This window comes from Rhinolophus sinicus, linkage group LG03 (genome assembly GCF_036562045.2).
Source record: "Rhinolophus sinicus isolate RSC01 linkage group LG03, ASM3656204v1, whole genome shotgun sequence".
NCBI classification, from domain to species: Eukaryota; Metazoa; Chordata; class Mammalia; order Chiroptera; family Rhinolophidae; genus Rhinolophus; species Rhinolophus sinicus.
Window position 1 is genome coordinate 160,445,527 of NC_133753.1, and position 20,629 is coordinate 160,466,155.

Below are 20,629 nucleotides of genomic sequence, written 5' to 3' on the forward strand. Positions count from 1 at the left end.
TGCACAGCTTAAGGTCTGAATGGACGTTTGGTAGAGTTGAGCCACAACATTATGAGCTGAGCTTCCTTAGTCAAAGCAAAAAGGGAGACATGATCAGTGACATGATTCAGCGAGACCATGAGATTAAAAAAAAAAAAAAAAAAAAAAAAAAATCAGGAGAAGCACGACTACTTCCAGTAATAAATAAAATAGAATTTTTCCCAGTGAGTCCTCATAAAAAAGACACTGCATGATGTAATGAACAATGTCCTCAACAATAGCCTAGCAGCCAGTAGAACCACAAGTTTAATAACTCCATTTTTTATAATGTCCTTCAATGAAGGACAAAGGAAGTGATAAAATGCCATGGTCAAACCCAGTAAAATCAATTCCATGGGGTTGGGCAGGAAAGGACAAAATTTTATGGTCGAGTTTTCTGCTGGTCTGATTGTAACAAATATGAGAGCATCTAGAGCAGGGGTGTCCAAACTGCGGCCCACGGGCCAACTGCGGCCCACAATCCATTGTTAATTGGCCCGCAGCAAATTCCAAAAATATATTTAGTTTACTTAAAGAAACCAGGTGAGACAATACGTACTTCACCTCGAGTGAGTGGCCCGGCTGTTTGTGTATTTTACCACATATGGCCCTTGGTAAAAAACGTTGAAAAACGTTTGGACACCCCTGATCTAGAGGTATTAATAAATTGTGAATCTCTTGGATAATCCCTCTACAACCAGTAATAGATATTTAATAAATATATTTTGATTAACTGATTCCCTCACCGGTATGTGTTTAGTTTTAAGGGTGAGCAAAAGAAATTAGGAGAAGGAGGCCCAAATATTATGATGTTACTGCCCTATGACCCCACATTACTAACCAAATCTTATCTGGCTGCTTGTGACCCGATGTGTCACCATCTCATCATGTGTTTTGCTGTATTTTCTCCCAGTGATTTTTTTCTGAGATATGCAATTAAGAACACTGACTAGAGAATAAGAAAGGAAGAATGATGGAGTATAAGAACAACTGTAAAAAGTCATTATGATGTGCTTTCAAAGCCAGTAATTACCACTCTTGCTTAACATGTAAATCAGTGTTAGTATTCTGTTTGAACTACAACTGGATGCTTGTTATTTGACACAGAATGCTTTTGAGAAAGACCTAACATCTACCCACAATTGGATTCCTTTCCAAATATCCCTGGGAGGTGGAAGAAAGGGATACATCAAGAGGGTAATTTAATGCTTATAGTTAAAACTTTGAAAAGGACCCATTGTAGGGGGGAAAGCAAGAGATGCATTAATAAACATGCAAAATAATTTCTGGTTGGCCTTGTAAAGCAGATACTAAAGAGTTGTCTTTAAAAATTGGCCATTTGTGAAAGAAAGGAAAAACAAGTTATATGCCATACTGGGAAATCAGGACTCTTTTGAAGAACAGGCATAATTTGAGAGTAGTGGGAATGGAAGGAATGTGGAAACATAGGAGAGCTCAGGACCCAGAGACCCGGGAGACTGATTTAGTAACTGTGGTCAGTGAGTATTGCCAGTCATTTCAGTGACTGTTTAAAGGAAACCAGAGGGAAACTGATCTTTGGTGGGTGGTGGAGGTTTCTACAACAGGGGAACATGGTACCGCAACAGTAGTTTTGTAAGTTTTTGGATGTGGGGTGTGGCAGGGGGAAGATATTTGGAATTAAATGCATGTAAAATATAAGTTGCACACCATGTGTAGTAATAATCATTTAGATTCCCCTAGAGTCAGGCAAACTAGCTGTGAATCTGACAACAAGATGGATAAATTATTATCCTGACAACTCAAAATCTGGCAAGAGCTGGAGAACTATTCCAGCGGTAATGACAGAAACAGGTCAGGCTCGGATTAAGCCTGAGCTATGTAACAAATATTTCTAGTATTTTATGCAAAACACTGTGCAACTGTTCTTATTTCAGTTCAATGAAGCTTAGAAACAGTATTTATATGACTGGAGGAATTCAGGAAATCTGCGAGGAAGCCTGAACTCAGGGGGAATCAATGGGTGAAGATCTTTTGGTTAGTATTCTTTTAAGAGTAACCTCAGACCTCACGTACTGCCCTCAGTGATACAAACCTAATAACCTATCCCAGCCTTGGAAACATTTCTTCTCCAATCTCCAAGGAGATTGCTTCTGCTTCAATCTCCTGAACTATTCTGAACCACTCCTAAGGCACCACTAATACCATGTTTCCCCGAAAATAAGACCTAACCAGAAAACAAGCCCCAGTATGATTTTTCAGGATGACATCCCCAGAACATAATTTTTGCATCCTTTGGAGCAAAAATTAATATAAGTCCGGGTCTTATTTTGGGGGGAAACATAGTACTACTGCCCTGCTCTACAGATATCGTAGACATCCTTGGTTGCGTACTCTGCAGTCATTTCACCCCTTTTTCTTATAAATGAAACCCCAAATTTGTTTGGCAAGTCATCCTCTTCTACCTGGCCGTGTGCCTCACTGGACAAGTCATGGCAATCCCGTTCTTCTTGCCAGTCCTTGTGTAAGAATAAACACATGACACCATTCTGTGCACTGAGACGTGAGGAGGAATCAATTGGGGGATTCTAGAAAACGTTTCCTAGCTTTGAAAAAGAGATGTATAGGGGAAAATCATCATTCTGGTGCTGAACGATGTCATAGCTGTGTGTGCTTGGTACTGGATAACAATCTTGCAACCATAAAGGGTACTAGTCAAGGAAAAGTCAACTGAGTAAGGACAGTAGAGTAGAAAGATGGAAAGAACAACATGGTTGACATCGTTAGGACCACTGAATCAGCCAAGCTGGAGCGCTTCATTTCAGGACTTAGAAATGTTCTCATTGTTTAAGCAATTTTGACCCAAGTTGTCTAGTGTTCTATTCCTTGCAGCTGAAAGTATAACTGGTAAAATAAATATTTGTATATTTACATTCTTCCTTAGACTTCATAGTAAACTTCTTTGTTATTACCTACAATGTCTGCTGTATACTAGGCATCAATGCATTGAGTTGAATGAGTTGGTTCCCTAAAGAGGTAAATACATGGATGGATAGACAGATATGCCACGTCTTCATACTCACTGCATTCTCTAGCTCAGTGAGTTGCATAGCTATCCATCCAAATGCATAAGCCAGAAGCCTCTTCTAGATACTTTTCTATTCCCCTGTCTCCATAGCCAATCCATCTCCAAGTTCTGTTCATTTTGCCTTCTAGATTCATCTTAAATCCATTCACTTCTTTTCATCTCCACCATCATTCTATTTTAAGCTACTATCATGTCTTGACTAGTGCAGTACCCTCCTAACTACCCTCCTGAAATTTCTCAAATCTTCTCCACACTGCAGCCCAAGGAAATCTTTTCAAAATGTTAAGTCCCCCACCTCCATTTCTGATTAAAAGATAAAGAAAAAAATCCAAAATTCATAAAATGCCCACAAGGCCTGCATGGTGCCGTCTACCCTTTTAGGCTACTTGCCCTCGATACTCTAGCCACACAGGCCTTATGCTGGTTCTTTGATGGTCCTTGCTTTGCACATACTGTTCTATTTGCCTGGCAGGCTCTCCCCACTGACACCCCAACACAATCACATACCCTGTGTGTTCCATCCTCCATTTTTCAGGTCAGTCTTGCCTCTCCCAAGGAAGCCTTTCCTCTATTCCCTGAGTAGGTAGTTCTCCCTGTTGTGCACTTTGCTTAACACCACATACCTCTCAGTCATAGCCAGAATGACCATCCAAACTGGGATCCTTTTGAGAGTGAATAGTGGTACCATTAAAAATTGTACTGGGACATTATGTATAAACAGATTTTCCTAGGCTCACAGAACATTTGGTCACCTGTTCTTTATACTTACCATTTGCTTATTAGTGTTTTCATTAAACGTTTGGCTCCCCCAGATCTCTACCTGGGCATGTCCTTTTTGCTCACCATCACATTCTCCATGCTATCACAGTGCCAGGTCAATAGTAGACACTCAGTACCTGTTGGTGGAACATTGAAAAGAATGAATATGATAACTCAGTTCACATTTTTCTTTTCTATCATATTTTATTATTCTCCTTAGACCAGTGGTGATATAATGTTATGCTATAGTCTTGCTTCTTATTTTTTAATATCTGATCATTTTGCACAGCACTGCTTTATTAATGATTCATTCATTTAGTCAACAGGCATCTACTGCACATCTAATATGTGCTGAGCATGAACTAGAAGCTAGAGATACAATAGCAAACGAGACGCGTTCCTGTCCTCAAGGATCTCACAGTCCATGAGGGAGACACTTAAGTCCACTACGACGCTAGATTAGTTCATATCATATAATGCCTAGCCAATCAGAATCTATCCCGGGCATGAAAAAGATAGTTTGACTTTTTTCATTTTCTTCTCAGTTACGTCATTGCCTCCATTTCAGTTCCAAGGTCAGTGCCCTCAGGATTTCCATTTCTTACTAAAACCCAGCTCCAGGAAACTTTCAGCTACTTAGCACTAGTTTCAGATTCTGGCAATATGTTAAAAATCACATTCAGCATATCAATTTTCAAGAAATAAATGGAAATCTCAAAGTGCCTGAAATTAAGAGCTATAAGCTTAGGATCTGCTCCTGAAGCTTCCCCATGGGTGGTTATCAAATTCGGTAATAGCTAGTACATAGTTTGGGTTTTAACACACAATCAGGCCAGGATATGAGGCCGTGGGTCCTTTGAGACACTGAATGGGAACTAATACCTTTTCACGAAAAATGGGATGCTCAAAGGGATGTAGCCTCAGTAATGATGGACGTAGACAGAAGATCTGCCCACCTTAATAGGGAGATGATAAAGTTTGCTATTCTGGGCTATGGACAAGGAAAAAAATTATTCTCAGAAAAATAAAAATCTCAGACCTCTGCCTCATGCTGCATTGAAGTTAGAATGTACACTTCTGTCATGGTTTGGGAACTGTCAAGATTAGAAATTTACATAAAAATTAGTCCTGGGACAGTGATGTCCCTGGAGTACTCGGCAGAAGTGAAGAGAAAATCTCTATGGAGTGACACTTCCACGACCTAGGCCACACAGGATTTTCATAGGAAAATTTCCACTGAAGATGTGTTTATAATCCAAGATGTAGGTACAAAAACAGAAACCCAGTAAACTACAATAATAGAAGTATTATCTGTAAACCTTTGTACCTTGAGTAGAATCTCCTGGAAACAGATTCTGAGATGGAGATTTTATGCAGGAGATTATTTGGAGAACACGCTAAGGAACACCTTTGAGGGACTGAAAGAAGGGTTAGGCAGGAGATACAGTGATGCAGTTGTTACAGAAGCCTCAGCTGATTCCATAAGGCTCTCTAGAGTTGGGATGGCCTTTAAGAACATCCCAAATTGGGACAAGAAGACTCGGCCTTTATATTCCAACATCAACTAGTCACTGGATGTTAAGTTGCCCCTGAGAAGAGTTAATAAACTTGGGAAAGATGGCCCCCTTGGGCCAAAGACAATTCCCAGAAAGATCCATAAGTGAGCCATCAGCTGCCAATGCACCAGCAACAAAGAAACGAGTGTCTGGGTCCCGAAATTGGAGATGGGAGCTGAAGACCCAGGGCAGCACAGATGAGCATCCACTACTGTCCACCCTCGGACGGCTCAATTCCATTTACTTTGCATTTTGTGGTAACTTTGTCCCATCTAGGAAGGGTGTCTTCAAGCTGCTGATTGGTCTTGACTCTGGAGGGATCTTATATAAGGAAAGTTAGTGGAGAAAGTTAACAGGCCCTGCCACTGCAACTTCTTTTAAGAGCACACCCAGTATTCATAAGGATAAGATATAGCACTCATCCATTAACCATCCAAATTGGGCAGCAGAGTATCCAGAGATGCCCCAGTTATTCGTTGAGTGTGAAATACATTCTTCCCTTTCTTCATTATGTAATAGCAGCTGTACCTCCTCCTAATGATCAGTGTAAATCACCCCTGTGAGAATGGAGCTTCCTTCCCTTGCCTACTGGTATTTTGACACGAAGAACTCTAAGTGATCCAGTGGCAGCCATAGTTTAAAGTAAAGTGGGACTGTCACTGTATCCCCTGGTGGAAGCAGTCACCCTCTGGGAATCAGGACTTCTACCACAGAGCCTAAAGTTGCAAGGACAGGAAAAAAATTCCAAAAGTGGGTCATTGTGAGTGATAGTAAGATAAACAGACAGAAAATAGAAAAGAATAGTTAAGAAACATGGAGGATGGAATGTGAATTTCCAATACATACGAGGTCTGACAATTAAGTTTGGGAACTTGTGGCAACGATGTTGCTAATCTTTTTTTTATATCAGAGGGATTATCTATTATGAATTTGTATGAACTGGACAAACAGTTAACCAAGTTTACTATTTGGAAACGCTGTAAAGGCTGCATGAAAAAGTCAGACGACCTGAACTTGTCGCCAACAATTCATGGCTCTTGCATCACGACAATACACCAGCTCACACGACACTGTCTGTGAGGGAGTTTTTAGCCATTAAACAAATAACTGTATTGGAACACCCTCCCTACTCACCTGATCTGGCCCCCAATGACTTCTTTCTTTACCTGAAGATAAAGGAAACATTGAAAGGAAGACATTTTGATGACATTCAGGACATCAAGGGTAATGTGACGACAGCTCTGATGGCCATTCCAGAAAGAGTTCCAAAATTGCTTTGAAGAGTGAACTAGATGCTGGCATCGGTTCATAGCTTCCCAAGGGAAGTACTTCAAAGGTGACTGTAGTGATATTCAGCAATGAGGTATGTAGCACTTTTTCTGGATGAGTTCGTGAACTCAGTTGTCTGTCCTTGTATGTAAATATGAATAAATATAAAATAAACACTTCAAAAAAAAGGTTTAGAATGGAAAACAAGCAAAGTCAAAGCATGGCTGGTTGAAAGCAAAAAAATAATATGGTGAAAATAAAACCAAATGTGTATGATCATGATAATATAAATGGATTAAACTCACAGATATGCTCAAATTGGATTTAAAAATCAGTTGTATAAGAGACACCTAAACATAATGGCACAGAAAGGCTGAAAATTAAGGGATAAGAAAAGATTTGTAAGACAAATTCTTAGTAAGAGAAAGCCATTGTGTCTATATATCAAACAAATTAGTCTTTAAGGCAAACTAATTTTTATGGATAAAGAAGATCATTATTTTTAAAAATTACCAGGAAGATGTATGGTTCTGAACCCATATGCACTTAGCAGCATAGACTTGAATGAAGTATATAAAGAGATTCAGGGGTTGGTGGCAGCCCCTACCTAAAGTGCTACATCTCCTTGGAGTTTTGCCTTTTCACAAGGCTTAAAACCTCAAGAAAATAGTCAAATTTAAGAGAGTGGCTGTTGGTTCAATTTAATCCTAACTATTCAGAAGCAACGTTAATTTATAAATACACTGGAAAGTGATTAAACAGATCCTTTTTATCTCATTTGCCAAGTACAGCTGTGTTTATGAAGTTGAATTTTTGCTTACTGATTTTAGGAAGTAAATTGAGTAAGTGAATTGTGAATTGAGCTTAACTTTCATAAAGAAATCTAAAACCTGAGCCAGTTGTCCAAGATTCACGCATTAAGGTAGACTTTCCGGGTAAGTTTCTTATGAAACTGAAACAACTTTTGAGAACTTTGAACTGGCTGACAGCTCTGTAACAGAGCCAAATTCTGGAAATAGAGAGTAATTTTTTATTAGTTACTTTGTCTTTTTTGTTTTGTTTGCTTGGCTGTGAAATTTTTCTTTTCTTTAATTAAAATAAATCTCAGTGGCATGGCTTATAAAATCATAGTCTCAATCAAAAAGGTTCACCCCAGGGACTAAAATTCCAAGAGAACCACCTACCTCTAGTTTTCAATATCTGTTTTACAAAGTCAGACAATCTCTCCTCTTATGTGCAGATTCATTCCCTTCTTTATGTCTCCATGATTTTCTCACCCGTTCTTGCTTGTCCTTTTTCAAATGAAAGTGAAAGGAATAAATTAATCAGGGCTCAAATCAGGCAGGATTTTGTAACTGGCAATTCTGTGACAGGATGAGGAGGTGGAGAGAGAAGGGAGGGAGGGAGGAGGGGAAGGAGGAGGGGAGAGCAAGAGAGAAAACCTGAGCATGGAAGCTTTTGCAGGGGGAGTAGATCTTGGGAAGGGAGGTGATAGATATGCTCTTGATGGCTTCACAAAAGAGGAGATTTGGCTGCTAAATTTGACCTTGCTCCCAAGTAATTGATGAGATGTAACATTATCATCAGAATAATGGTAATGAGCTATAGATGCAGACTTTCTGCCTGTGGAGATTGCAGACAAAATAGACTTTAAGGCAAAAAGCATTATTCAGGCTAAAAAGACTCATTATATAACTTCCTGTTAGGAAAGCTTTGATGGGGTTATTTGATTGTGGTGAGCTCAGTTCTTCCACATCTGAAGAGCAGAAAAATTCAATGGGGAAAAAAAGCGTCCTAAACTAGATTTGGTGGTGATGTCTGAACCTCAAGTCTCCTTGCTCCTGTCAGCCTGAAAAGCTGAATCTCACTAATGCCTCAAGAACAGGTTCAACATCAAGTTCATTATTAGGTTCTGTCTTAGTTACGCTTTTGGTGCTCCTACTCTGACACTTGAAAATGCCAAATATTCTCCTCATTGCAGTTTTAGAATAAATTAACTTCTTCATTTCTGCTTTCTTTGTATTCTTTCTTGAGAATTTTCTTTTGAAGTAGATTTCTGTGTTTTTATCACAGTGATCTGATTAGATATTTTGCAATTAAGGCATCTCATTTCTGATGTATCGTTTGTCCTGTGAAAAGGGATTTCGGTTATACATCTTTGAAAAGCTCTGCCTCTGGAATTTTGGTTTACATTTGTGAACTTTCTCACTGACTTTGGAATTGATTCCTCATTGTTGTTGGTTTTTGTTTTGTTTTTGTTTTTTTCCCTGTTTGGCAGCAGCCTTTCTACCGGTATCTTCCTTTTAGTGATTTATTGTAATAGATATCTAGCCCTTTGTCTTCTGTCACAGGTTGACCACCTTAGTTGAGTTTTTTCTAGAACTGGCACACATGGTATAAGCACAGATACTCTTGTAAAGTCAAAGGTTGGGTCCACTGAGTTAAAGTTCTACAACTTCAAGGTAACTGCAACTGGATGCTAATGAAAATTTAGCATCCAGCTTAGTGCTTAGTGCTTGATGTTTCACTGTGAGTGGTTGCCACCAATCTAGGTTTGTGAACCTGGGTCTGTGACATCTCTCTTTTCAGACCAGTGGACTTCAAATTCTGGTGTACATCAGAATGATTCAGCATGGTGGTTAGAAATACAGACTGCCAGTTATTTTATGGACGGTTCCTCGTTATGAATTTATCCTATGTTTCCTCTTTCTTTTATTCAGGAAAATCGAACAAGTGATGAAGTCATGCTGCGTTCTTCTCAGTGCATTTTATCAGATATTGCAGTTTTTATTTGTCCCACTACTGATGATATTCATTTGGATTTCTTGATTAAGGTGGAACCTGAAAGACTTTTCCACTATAAAGCTACTTTCTTTCCATTCATAGTTCATAAATATTTTGTGGGGAGGTACTTTGATACAATGTAAATATCCAGTTCCTCATCCAACTTTCAATTCACTCATTCTTTATTTCTGTAAGGACTCATAATATCCCATTGTATTCATGGGTTATAATCTGTTAATATAATTCTTTTGATACTCAGATTGCCACCATTTTTGCCAGTAGCATCTCCCTCAAACTGGCTTGATATCTCCCCATTCTTGTTTGAGCACTTCCTTGCTTTTGGCACAAGATGTTTTGAGCTCATCTGGTACTTTACCTCCCCCACCTTGGAATCAGCCATTTCTTCAAGTTCTGGATCCTTTTAGTGGGTAATGATGTTAGAGACTAAGATCTGTGCACCAGGTGTAATGGTCATTATTGGTTCTTACAGTGGACAAGCAGAGAAAGGTATGTGCATTTATATTTATATATTTATCTATATTTAAAAACCAGGAGTCACACTGATAGCTATAATTCCAAACCAACACCACAAAGTTCATTCTAGTATGTTTTCCTTTCCATGTTGGGTGAAAGGGGAGCAATTTTTTTGTCTATCACATACATTATCTCATTTAATTCTTATCAAAACCTTATGATTTGGGGGAGAGGGTAATTGCCAGCCTGAGGCCTCATCATCCCCAAAACACTATAGTGTATATTTTAAATTGATCAGGAAAAATTTCTTTGTACTCTACTTGCAACTTTTCTGTAAATTGGTGATAATTTCAAAATTTGAAAAAGTTTGTGCTAAAAAATCTGCTATAGGTCAACAGACTTTGAGATTCAACAGTGTTCATAGTGTACTTGGTAATCTGAATGAGATAAAAGCATTAATACATTTTCTAAATTGGGGGAGGGGAGGAGAGAAAGCGAGAAAAAGGGAGCGACAGGATTTTAACCTAGGAAGGGTAGAAGCTGGGAAAAGTGACTCATACTGCCTTATCTTTAACAACCTATGCTTGTGGTTCAGAGTTGTAATCTACAGTGTGTCACTTCTTTCATCGTTTACATATGGCCATTTGACAGGCATCCAGGCCTGAGGTCCACTCAGGAGCTGGGGGATCCTGACTAGCTAATCAGCCATCTCGGCTGAGACACAGCCCGTCACTATGGCAGAATAGATGAGCCTAAAACTAACCATTGGATGAATTGCTGTAGGCTTGTTCAGCCCCATCAATGAGAGAAAAACAGACTAGAACATGATGATTCACTGGGATCTTAGAGATACTCTGGTCTAAGTCCCTTACTTTACAGACAGAAACCCAAGCACAAAGTGGTTAGGGATTCGGAAAAGCTTTCCCAGCTATTGAGTATCAGGACTCAGAAAACACTCAGGTTCCCATAAATTTCGTCAGTGGAATGTCAGCATTGACTTATGTGCTCACTGACTTTGTTGTAAGTAGCAGTAGACTTTATCAAGTGGCAGAAGAAGCACTCTTTATATCAGGTGATTAGGGTTGGGAGCTGTTTGGTTAGTCAGTCAAAGTGGGAAAATCAAGTAGAGTGATATGTGAATACTGTAAACATGATAGTTATCCTTTGCGACGTGATGTCCTGATTAGCGTTCCATGCTGTTGTCTTGCATAAGCCTGTCATGATCCATCATCTCTGATTTCCACTTTCTGTTTTTCTAAATAAGAGTAAGAACTTAAAGATAAACAACTTGAATACAGAACCATTTTAGATGTTAGTTTTTTTTCTCTCACTCTGTTAGAGTTGTCTCACCCACATATAATTCAACAGCAGTTTTATTAGATCTGTGACTTGAGCAAGTCATTTAACTTCTTTGTGACTTAGTTGCTCTTTCTGCAAAATGAGATACTCCAGGCTCATCTTGTATTTTCTCTGCCCCAGCCCTGGAATCATCCATTTTTCCAAGGAATCCTGGGTCCTTTCAGTAGAGAATAGTATTAGAAACCATAATCTGGGCACTAGGTGTATTCATCACTATTGGATTGTTGCTGTTCCCAGCTCCTCTCAGTGGATAGAGCCAGGGAGTATATGTTACGTATACATTTATTTCCGTATCATTTTCATATATCAAAATCCATGAGTCATACTCATATCTTCTATTTTAGACCAACAGTACAAAATTTGTTCTAGTTTTTTGACTTTCCATATTTGTAACTCCTTTCTCCAACCATGAATAGTCTAGCTCTCATTGTCCTCAATATATTTAATTATTTGGGCAATAGTTCTGTATATAACCAAGCTACTATGCCTATTATAATCCATTCCCTGTGTGTATTCTGTCACCCCATGGCCAGTCACCTCTCTGCATGGACAACCTGCAACCCTAATTGTGCTGTGAGCCCCACCCCCCTGCCGGGCCATGTCACAGAGGGATGCCCACTTTATTCTGCTTACATTCTGACTCACTGTGTCCCAGTGTCATACCCTCTGTGGATGCCTTTCTCATTTCATTTGGGCTCTAACTTCCCACACTGGGCCAATTTCCTGCATGACTACACTTGTAACCTGGCTCAGGCTCTGATACCCTACGTCAGGCCACCCTTCTCTGTACCACCCTCAGTCTACTCAGTCTCTGACTTCTGCTCTGGGCCACTGCAGCGTCCCCACTTCTTTTGGAGTAGTCTCCAACCTTGTTCTGCATCATCTAAAGAATTTAGGACTATGTTGTTCAGGAAGAAAAGGGGCAGAGGAAAAGGAAGAGCTCCTTTTTTTGTTTTTAACATCTTCTCTGACCCAATGAAGACTGTCAGTGGGGTAAAGAACGGACTGTTTGTATTCAGGAGGACAGTTTGGTGCTTCATGTGTAAGATGTAGGAAAAATTATGTCCATATTTATTTCTCCCCCAAAGTAATTTGTCACCAAAAGACACTGATTACTTCACTGGAAACACCCTCAGCATTCAAATATGTAGTTGCTGTTATCATTAAGATCACTATTGATGAATATTGCCTCCTATTTCTTTTTCACATGATTCCCTTATTAGCACAGAAGCCTTACCTGCCCCATCACATGGTACATAGATCTTCATGTATATTGTATATACTCTTGAAGCCTGGCACTCGTTGGTATGATACAATCTGTGAGCTTAGAAGTCAAACTTGCATTCAAATCACTCTAGTTTATTTATCTTTATTTTTTAAATATTATATATATAAAATATAACATATGTAACATATTATATATATATATATATATATATATATATATATATATATATATATATATATATATTCCATGTAGTAAAGCATTCTCTAAATGTCCATTCCTATCACATTGCCCTTGTTAACAAGGTCTCATGTTTGTGTACGTGTGTGTGCACAATCTGCCTCTTTGTTCATTCTTCTTTGAGCCTTGAGACCATGGGAAGAACTTCAGGCATGTAAAAACTGATAAATAACAACAGTTCTGAAAACCAGAAAATTGGTCTAGTTTCTTACTGAACTTTAAATAAATATATCACTTGTTTTTCTCAGAAGTTTTTGACCCACTGAGACTTTCTGGGACTTCCCTGAAAATTTGGGGTCTTGATGATTTCAAGACAGTCCTAAGGTTTTTTGTGTTACCCCGTGGTATTCTCATAGCTAATACAATAGCATAAGAAAGGAAAGACAGAAGCAGCATTTCTGTAGATCTGCCTCTTTCTGTGCTTGGTATACCAAGAGTATATCTTGCTATCCCGGCCGAGCTGGCGTGCCTCGTTTTCTCTCACCACTCATTATCGAGCTATGAGGATTCCCTGTTCCCCTGTGTTTCAAAGACCATTCTAAGGGAAGTAGAACTGGAAAACCTTTAAAAGATGTATTGGTCCAGTCTGGCGCACTTAGTTGGAATGATCTACATTTGTTGCCATAAAAATATTCTGTGGTATCTTGCATTATGTTCTTGTCTTTGAACCACTTCTGTTGAAACTGTACTTTTTTCTTGGCTATTTTATTGTAATTTTACAGTGTAAAATCCTTCCTCTGATTACAGTGAGCTCTGTGCAGAGTGAGGTAGAGTGTCTTTCTCCTGTGATGAGATGGAAATTGTTATCCTTGCCCCCATGACACTAGAGCAAAATGGGAAACTGCACTTGTGTAATCATCAGAGTACAGACCATATAAGAGAGGTGCAGAATTGTTTCCTTTTTGGAGGGTTTAATTAAAATCATTACTTAAAAATAAGCATTGTGACAACATCATGATTGGGTTATTTTCAAACTGGGGAACACCTATGAGAATTCAGAGCTCCATGAGAAAAATGCATCTTCTTGGTTCATACACGTGCATTTGCTGGATTCAAAAATTTAAAGAAATATGTTAATCTTTTGGTAATGGCTCCATTGATTATTTTATAGGTGTCTAAAAATGAGAGGCATATCAAAATAATTTAATATTTTACAATATTTTAGAGGGTCATTATAAGACCTTCTCTTTTACTCAGTAAGGATTAAATAACCAAGTCTATGTTTTTTATTGCTGATTTCTACGATTAAAGCAAGTACATATAAGCCGAGCTGATAGCAATGTAAAGAATTATTCTCTTGGGTTCTACTTGTATGCATTCTCTTTCTACATTTTAAAAACCCATTCATCAATTACTCTGCAGTAGTACCAGGACTTAGCATGCGCATATTGTCTTCTCGTGTTCCATTGCAGTCTTCCAAAATCATGCATGTGCCTGTGGGTATGTATACACCCGCCCACACTCCCAAGCACATATACACACATGTAAGCACTTATAATGGTATCCAAATATATTTACCCATAAGGACATTCTAGGCACTTTATCAAACACAGATATTTTTGCATGCATTTGTGGCACCTGAAAAGAATCCATGCTAATGTTTGGAGTCTTAAAGCAAACTGTAATCTTATAAACAGTGAGGTGAACCTCAGAGGCAGTAGTCTTTTGATATGCAGCATAAGTGAAATGCTGCATAATCTAAAATGATGGCGCTATTAATCCTACGGCACTGGTGGTGCCCAGCCCCCCCTTCGCTACTGATACCAACACCATTGTCTCTGGCTTTCAACTTCATCAGTATGCAAACGGAGTGTCACTATGATGGGTGGTAACTTGGTTGGATGCACTTTCTACATTTCTGGCAAATGAGTATAATTATTTTCAGAGCTGCGGGCAACTCATGCATGTTTTATCCTCCATCTGGACCGGCGCGGTACACAATAGTGATAAAAGATGATTTTCCCCCTTGGATGTTCACAGGCCATCACCGACACAGTCCTGATGAAATGGCCATGTATCCCCTAGCAGTTCTATATCTGCCACAGCTTGACAACAAAATTATTTCCCCATAGTACTCAAACACTTCAAATATTCAAGCCCTCTGTGCATATATTTGTGTTTTGAAGCATTCAGCGTTAACATAATGTGGTAATTTATAAACTGACAAATTAACTATGCAGAAATCACAGAGAGGCCTTACGAGGTCTGCAAAGCAGCAGAAAAGAAAGCAGAAGCTTTTTGCACTCTGTAATAATAATAATCCTATCAACTGTCGCCAATCGCCCAGCCTCCTATTGTTAGAGCCTGCGTTCTGAAGCTTGCTTACTGTAGGTGATTCTGCCTGAGAAGCCTCGCCTCCAACCACACCAACCAGGAGGCTTGGCGCAGGCTTAATGTGCCATCCCTCTCCAGGTCTGAAACTAATGCGGGAAAGGGCACCAAGAAAGAAAAAAAAAAAGGCAAGTTGCCCATATTGGTCATTGAGAGCCAGAAATGGGTGTATGGGATGGAATTTGGGGAGGGTGAGATTTGCCTTCCAGACAGGAAGTGAATTTAGGACTGGCAAAATCAATACCAGCAAAATTGAGATTATGCATATGAAAGGACGATCAGCCGCCTTTGTTTCGTGGTTATAAAATCATTTTAATGATTAAAATCCATCATCTTGCTAGCCCGCTTTAGCAAATGCTGGCAATCCTTACAGGCCCACTATTGATCCTCAGACAGACGGCTGAATGGAGGCAGCATTCATCAAAGGACGCAAAAGAGCATATTTTCACTTTTATTGTATTAGCCTAATTCTCTTTCAGATGAATTAAAGACTAATTTTGCTAGACTAAGCAGAGAGTCTGCGTATCTTCTGCTGCCCCCATCTGTTTAACGTGTAGATTCTTAGAAGGCAGAATTAATTTTTTAGAGGCAAGAAAGTATTTACAAATTCTTTGTGAAAATACAGAACATTCCTTCATGATACAGCAAACCAGCCTCTTCCTTCCTTCTCACTGCATCCTGGTCTGCACTCCACCTCCCCCAGCCATTCCTCCCACATGCATAGGCACACTTGCTCTTTTACAGATTCACACATGCATGCTAAACACACACACACACACACACACACACACACACACACACACACTGTCCTTTAAATGGTATGTACCATGCTATAAGGCCTACCAAACATCAGACACTCTTTATCAGCAGTTGTGCCAGGGTCTCCATAGCAACAGTATAATAGATTTGCCCTTATTCAATCCCAGAGGCCACATTGAAGCGCAATGCAAAATTTGCTGGGGCCTGAATTCCTTTCAAGCCATGGCTCATGTGTCAGGAAACAAGTCAATGCACAGACAGCACTGCACATAAAGATGGAAAGGAACCTTTTCTCTCCACTGCTGTTTGCTCACAGTGACATTCACAAGCTCGGGCCCTTCTAGATCTCATTTCTGTCTCGTTTTCTAGTTATTAATTCACTTCTTTGGGTGGAGAGGCAAGTGGGGGAGGGGAGTGCCATGCTTTGCAAATATAAACCGCCAACGAAAGTGCAAAGCAAACTGCATAAAAACGAAGCATGCATCTCAGCCTCCAAGGTTATATAGGATTCAACATGGCTGAAGCCCACCACAGCTGCAGACGAAATTCTGGGGTTTGATGCACCCCAGTGCTGAGCACAGCTGAGCAACCCAGCCAACCTCCCCAACCCACACTGGAGTGCTATTTTGTGCTACTCAAGCAGCCTTCCCCAGGGAAGAAGAGGCAGGAGAATGGACACATGCCCTTGTCCTAAAGCCAATCTCGGCAGGCAGGAGGAATTCCCTAGAGCTCACACCTGAAGTACGCTGTGGCTAAAACAAGCACAGCTTAAAAGTTAAACAATCATTTGTTTCAGGTTTATTTTAATCATTAGCTTTGGGACTTACAAGATGATTACTTTGTGGGTTAATTATTTTCTGTGCTGTGGCTTTCTAAACCTAATTGCTCAACTTCATTGTACATAGTGATCCATCCCTGCTTCCTAAAGTTACCTGTCCAAATATTTTTGCCTTTTGATTATCACTGAGAATTTGCTGTTTTTCTCCCTGAGTTGGAACTTTGCATAAATGACTTGGTGGGGAGATGCTTGTGTGATTTTTAAGATTACTAAAGATATCATGGGCACATGATGGAACACAAATGGCAATACTACTAAGACTTGAAAAAAGACGCTTCAGGGACTTTGCCCAAATGAAGCCTGAACAACTTCAAGACAGTGGTTCTCCTACTTGAACGTGTATAAAAAGCACTTGGAGTATTGTGAAAACACAATTTCTTGAACCCCTTCTTCAGAGATTCTGACTTAGTAGGTCAGGGCCAGGGCCCTGGAGTTTGCATTTTTAGTAGGTTCCCAGGTGATGCTAATGCTGCTGGTCCATGGACCAGGCTTTGAGAAGCCCTGCTTTAGGCCAGTCTCCATGAGTAAAAGTTCGTCAACCTCTGACTTAAAGTTTATTCTGACTGTTTACTATAGCTTCAACTTCAGGGTTCTTCTCGCAGGGCATTACTTGTCATCCTAAAGTAGTTACCTCCTTCTCCAGTGGGTCAGACCCACGATTGCATCCATAGCCCCGGGACACAGAGAGAATGGACGCTGTGGAGAAGAAAAGAGAAAAGTATCAAGACATCAGGACATATCCTCAGGATTAGCACCGTGCCTGCCAAGTATTAGGACTTGACCAATATTTTCTTGAATAAATACATGAGTGAATAAATATGATACAATGTCAAAGCTTCCATACTTTAGGAAAGAGATCTTAAGTCAAGTATATAAGTGTTCCATGTTTTATTTATGTTTAAATATATTTCAGATATTTAGATATTTAATTTTTAAAAGTGACATATGAATTTTTGTGGGGGAAGGAGATTCAATAGTACTTCAAATTCTTCTAAGACGTTGGAACCATAGGATGAATCACTGTAGAAAGCAAAATCCTTTTATAATTAAAATCTTACTCTCTAATCAATCTATTTTTATAAGTTTGGGATTTCTTCAAGTGGGAAACACTGCATTTTTAAGAATCGCCAACTTTACTTTTCACTGAACATAACACAAGGGTGCGTTTCTGCCTGATGTTTTAAATTTGACATCATCATGTATTTCTTTTCCTGCTCCTACTGATTTGGCCCTAAAATCTGGGTCATTTTAATAAATAATCTATTGTGACAACAGCAAAAACGTGAGCCAATATCACCCAACACTGACTTAAGATGAGTCTGCTTAAACACTTTGACCAGTGTTTGAGTACCAGTACACAGTGAGCCATGCACTAGAAAATGACGGGGTGTTAGGCGAAGAAAAGGAGGGGAAGGAGGGGGGAGGTAAACTGAATTACAGGAAGCTGCTTTGTGAATTCCCTAATCTACATGAACTGGTGATAAGGGAATTGCAGGGGTTTTCACCACACTTTGCAGTTTGTCTTCAGTCCTGTGATTTTTCTTCCCAGAACAAGGCCCAGGGCACTACAGCGGCCAACCTCTTAGGCAGGGACCCCTCTGGGCCCTCTTTGCCCTTCCAGCAGGAAAGAAAGTACAGTGGACAGAAGAGCTGACTTCTCTTCCCCACCCTGCCTCTTGCTTCAGCCCTAGAATAGCATCATCGCACGTGGACTGGTGAGAAATGAAATTCTCTTAAAATAAGTCCAAATATACAGAATTGTAGAATTGTTAAACTAGATCTTCGAGAGGGTGAGATTTGCTGTTCCCTTTTGTCAGAAGGTAAATCCTAAGATCATGAGGTCACTGGCAGAGAAGGGGTGTGAGCCCAGTGCCTAGACTCTGACAGCCGTCCCAGGACACCTAGCACATGCTCTGCCCTCCCAGGAAGGGCCACCTGCCACACTGCTTGAGTAATTGTTCCCTCCCACACTCATCACTCTGCCACAGGCTACCTAAAGGGGAGTAGGAATGTGGAGTGCTATCAACAACTTTCAATTCAGCAAGTATTTACTGAGCACCTGCTATGTGCCTCGTGCTGCAATGCATGCTGACAGCGCCGGAGTGAATGCGACACAGCATTTTATTACAGAGTGCTTATAACCAAGGAAGTTTATTTTTCATCACTTTCCAATAGCCGTCTCCTCTGTAATGCTTTGCAAACTGGAGTATGCCCAGTCTGTCTAGAGTCACAGATTAAACTGGTTGTTACTTCCTCAAGTTTCCATTTTCCTTGATTATAATGACCCTATTTCCTTGATTTTATGACAGATTTTAAAAATCTAATTCAAACGTTAAGCTTTGGAAATCTGAAAGGATGCCTCTCACACTCAAAGTATGCATTAAATTGGTGGCTGTGTTCTTTCTTTTTTTCTGATACAGACTGATCTGTGTCTTAGTAAGCAAATTTGAAGTATTATTTTTAATGCTAAGTATTTCAGAGTACTTCACAATATATCAGTTTTAGGTACATTTTAAAAGATAAACAAATGCAAGACTTCCAAGAAGTCTCTCCTTTTGGAGGGCACTGGCTGGCTCTATCTCTTGAGTCCCTGAACTTGGACTTAACCCTCTGCATTAGGGGTACTTTGTGGGAAGCTGAGAGGCACTGGTTTAAACGATGCAATGTTTTTAAACGCCAAAGTGAGAATGGGAAAAGGTCTGGAGGAAGAACACAACGCTGAGCATCCAGTCAGAATCTGGACCTGAAAACAATGAGACACAAACACTTTTCAATGAACTGTTTCATTTTCATTTTATAAACATCCCCCCACCTGGGCCCCAAAGAAAACTGGTCTATCATTTCCTCCTGCATCGCTGTGTTTTTCCTGCCGTTCCCCTTGGCTCACCTCTTGGTGACCAGCACAAACTTTGGACCCTGCCTCCTCTCACTGCCCTGCGGGGCCACCTATCCAGCCCTGTGCTCAGTGGCAATGACCAGCAGACCCTGCCTTCCTGCCAAGTGGGGCTGATGCTCCGTGGGCCATCGTTTGAGAGGCCACACTTCTGCCCCATGGCTGCCCCTACGCGACACTCATCAACAGCTGCGAGAGACTTCCCACCCTGGCTAATGTCAAAAGAGGGCCTGGAAAGGCTTCTCAGAGCTTCAGTTCAGAGGTCCCACAACCAGCCAAACAATACGCGATTATTCAGTGTCTCCAATTCATTTTCCTCTGCTCCTCCCCCACCATTACCCTTGAGAGAAAACTAATTTGCAGAAAAATAGCCCCTGCCAGCGAACTTCTCCTCCAAAATGTATGATGACCCAAAACTCTTGTCTCTGTGGGCACTTATTCTCATCGTAAATGCAAAGAGTTCTGAAAAGCAGTCTTCTCCTTTAAAAACCTCCCACCCCACCCACCCAGCCAGGGAGATGCTTTCTTTTCCTTTTATTCTTTGCTTCTCTTTTTAACATGTGTGCTGAAATTGGCACTTTCTCTTTTCAGTTCACTCCCTTCCTCATATTAACGCAGGCGGCAATGGAGAAATGTGCGCAATTTTTCCAGTCTCTGCACTCGGCGAACCCAGGGGTGATGGATTAAATGTAACAGGCTCTACCTTACATATCACTATTTAAGCGAAGCGCTGTGCTGGCCTTGATGCATGGTGTCATCCTGAGCGCCCGTCCAAGCAGGGGAGCAGGCTGCCTCCACTGTTGTCTGAGTAAATAACGGGGCTAATGGCATTTGGTGCAAATGAGACTGCGAAAGAACACATCAGCCTGGTGGAGCGCCTTATTTTTCTTTGTCCAGAAGCTCTCTCTCTCTCTCTCTCTCTCTCTCTCCTCTCTCCTCTCTCCCTTCTCTCCTTCCTCTCTCCCTCTCTCTCTCTCTCTCTCTCTCTCTCTCTCTCTCTCTCTCTCTCTCTCTCTCTCTCTCTCTCTCTCTCTCTTCACCAGGGTGGCCTGCCTTG

At 40.4% G+C, this 20,629-nt stretch overlaps 2 long non-coding RNA genes across 3 annotated transcripts in view; one reads left to right on the plus strand and one right to left on the minus strand.

Annotated features, from left to right (window-relative positions):
• Nucleotides 1-20,629, minus strand: part of LOC109453685 (uncharacterized) — an 84,232-nt gene that overhangs the window by 5,625 nt on the left and 57,978 nt on the right. For both annotated transcript variants that reach the window (XR_012495119.1, XR_012495120.1), the window contains 4 exons: nucleotides 17,311-17,375; nucleotides 7,854-7,961; nucleotides 6,535-6,810; nucleotides 3,855-3,981 (listed from right to left, as the gene is read on the minus strand). This is a non-coding gene — a long non-coding RNA (uncharacterized LOC109453685). The remainder of the gene's footprint in view (nucleotides 1-3,854; nucleotides 3,982-6,534; nucleotides 6,811-7,853; nucleotides 7,962-17,310; nucleotides 17,376-20,629) is intronic.
• LOC141570703 (uncharacterized) overlaps nucleotides 6,665-20,629 on the plus strand; it is a 53,497-nt gene continuing 39,532 nt past the window's right edge. Inside the window, exon 1 of the long non-coding RNA XR_012495121.1 lies at nucleotides 6,665-6,763. This is a non-coding gene — a long non-coding RNA (uncharacterized LOC141570703). The remainder of the gene's footprint in view (nucleotides 6,764-20,629) is intronic.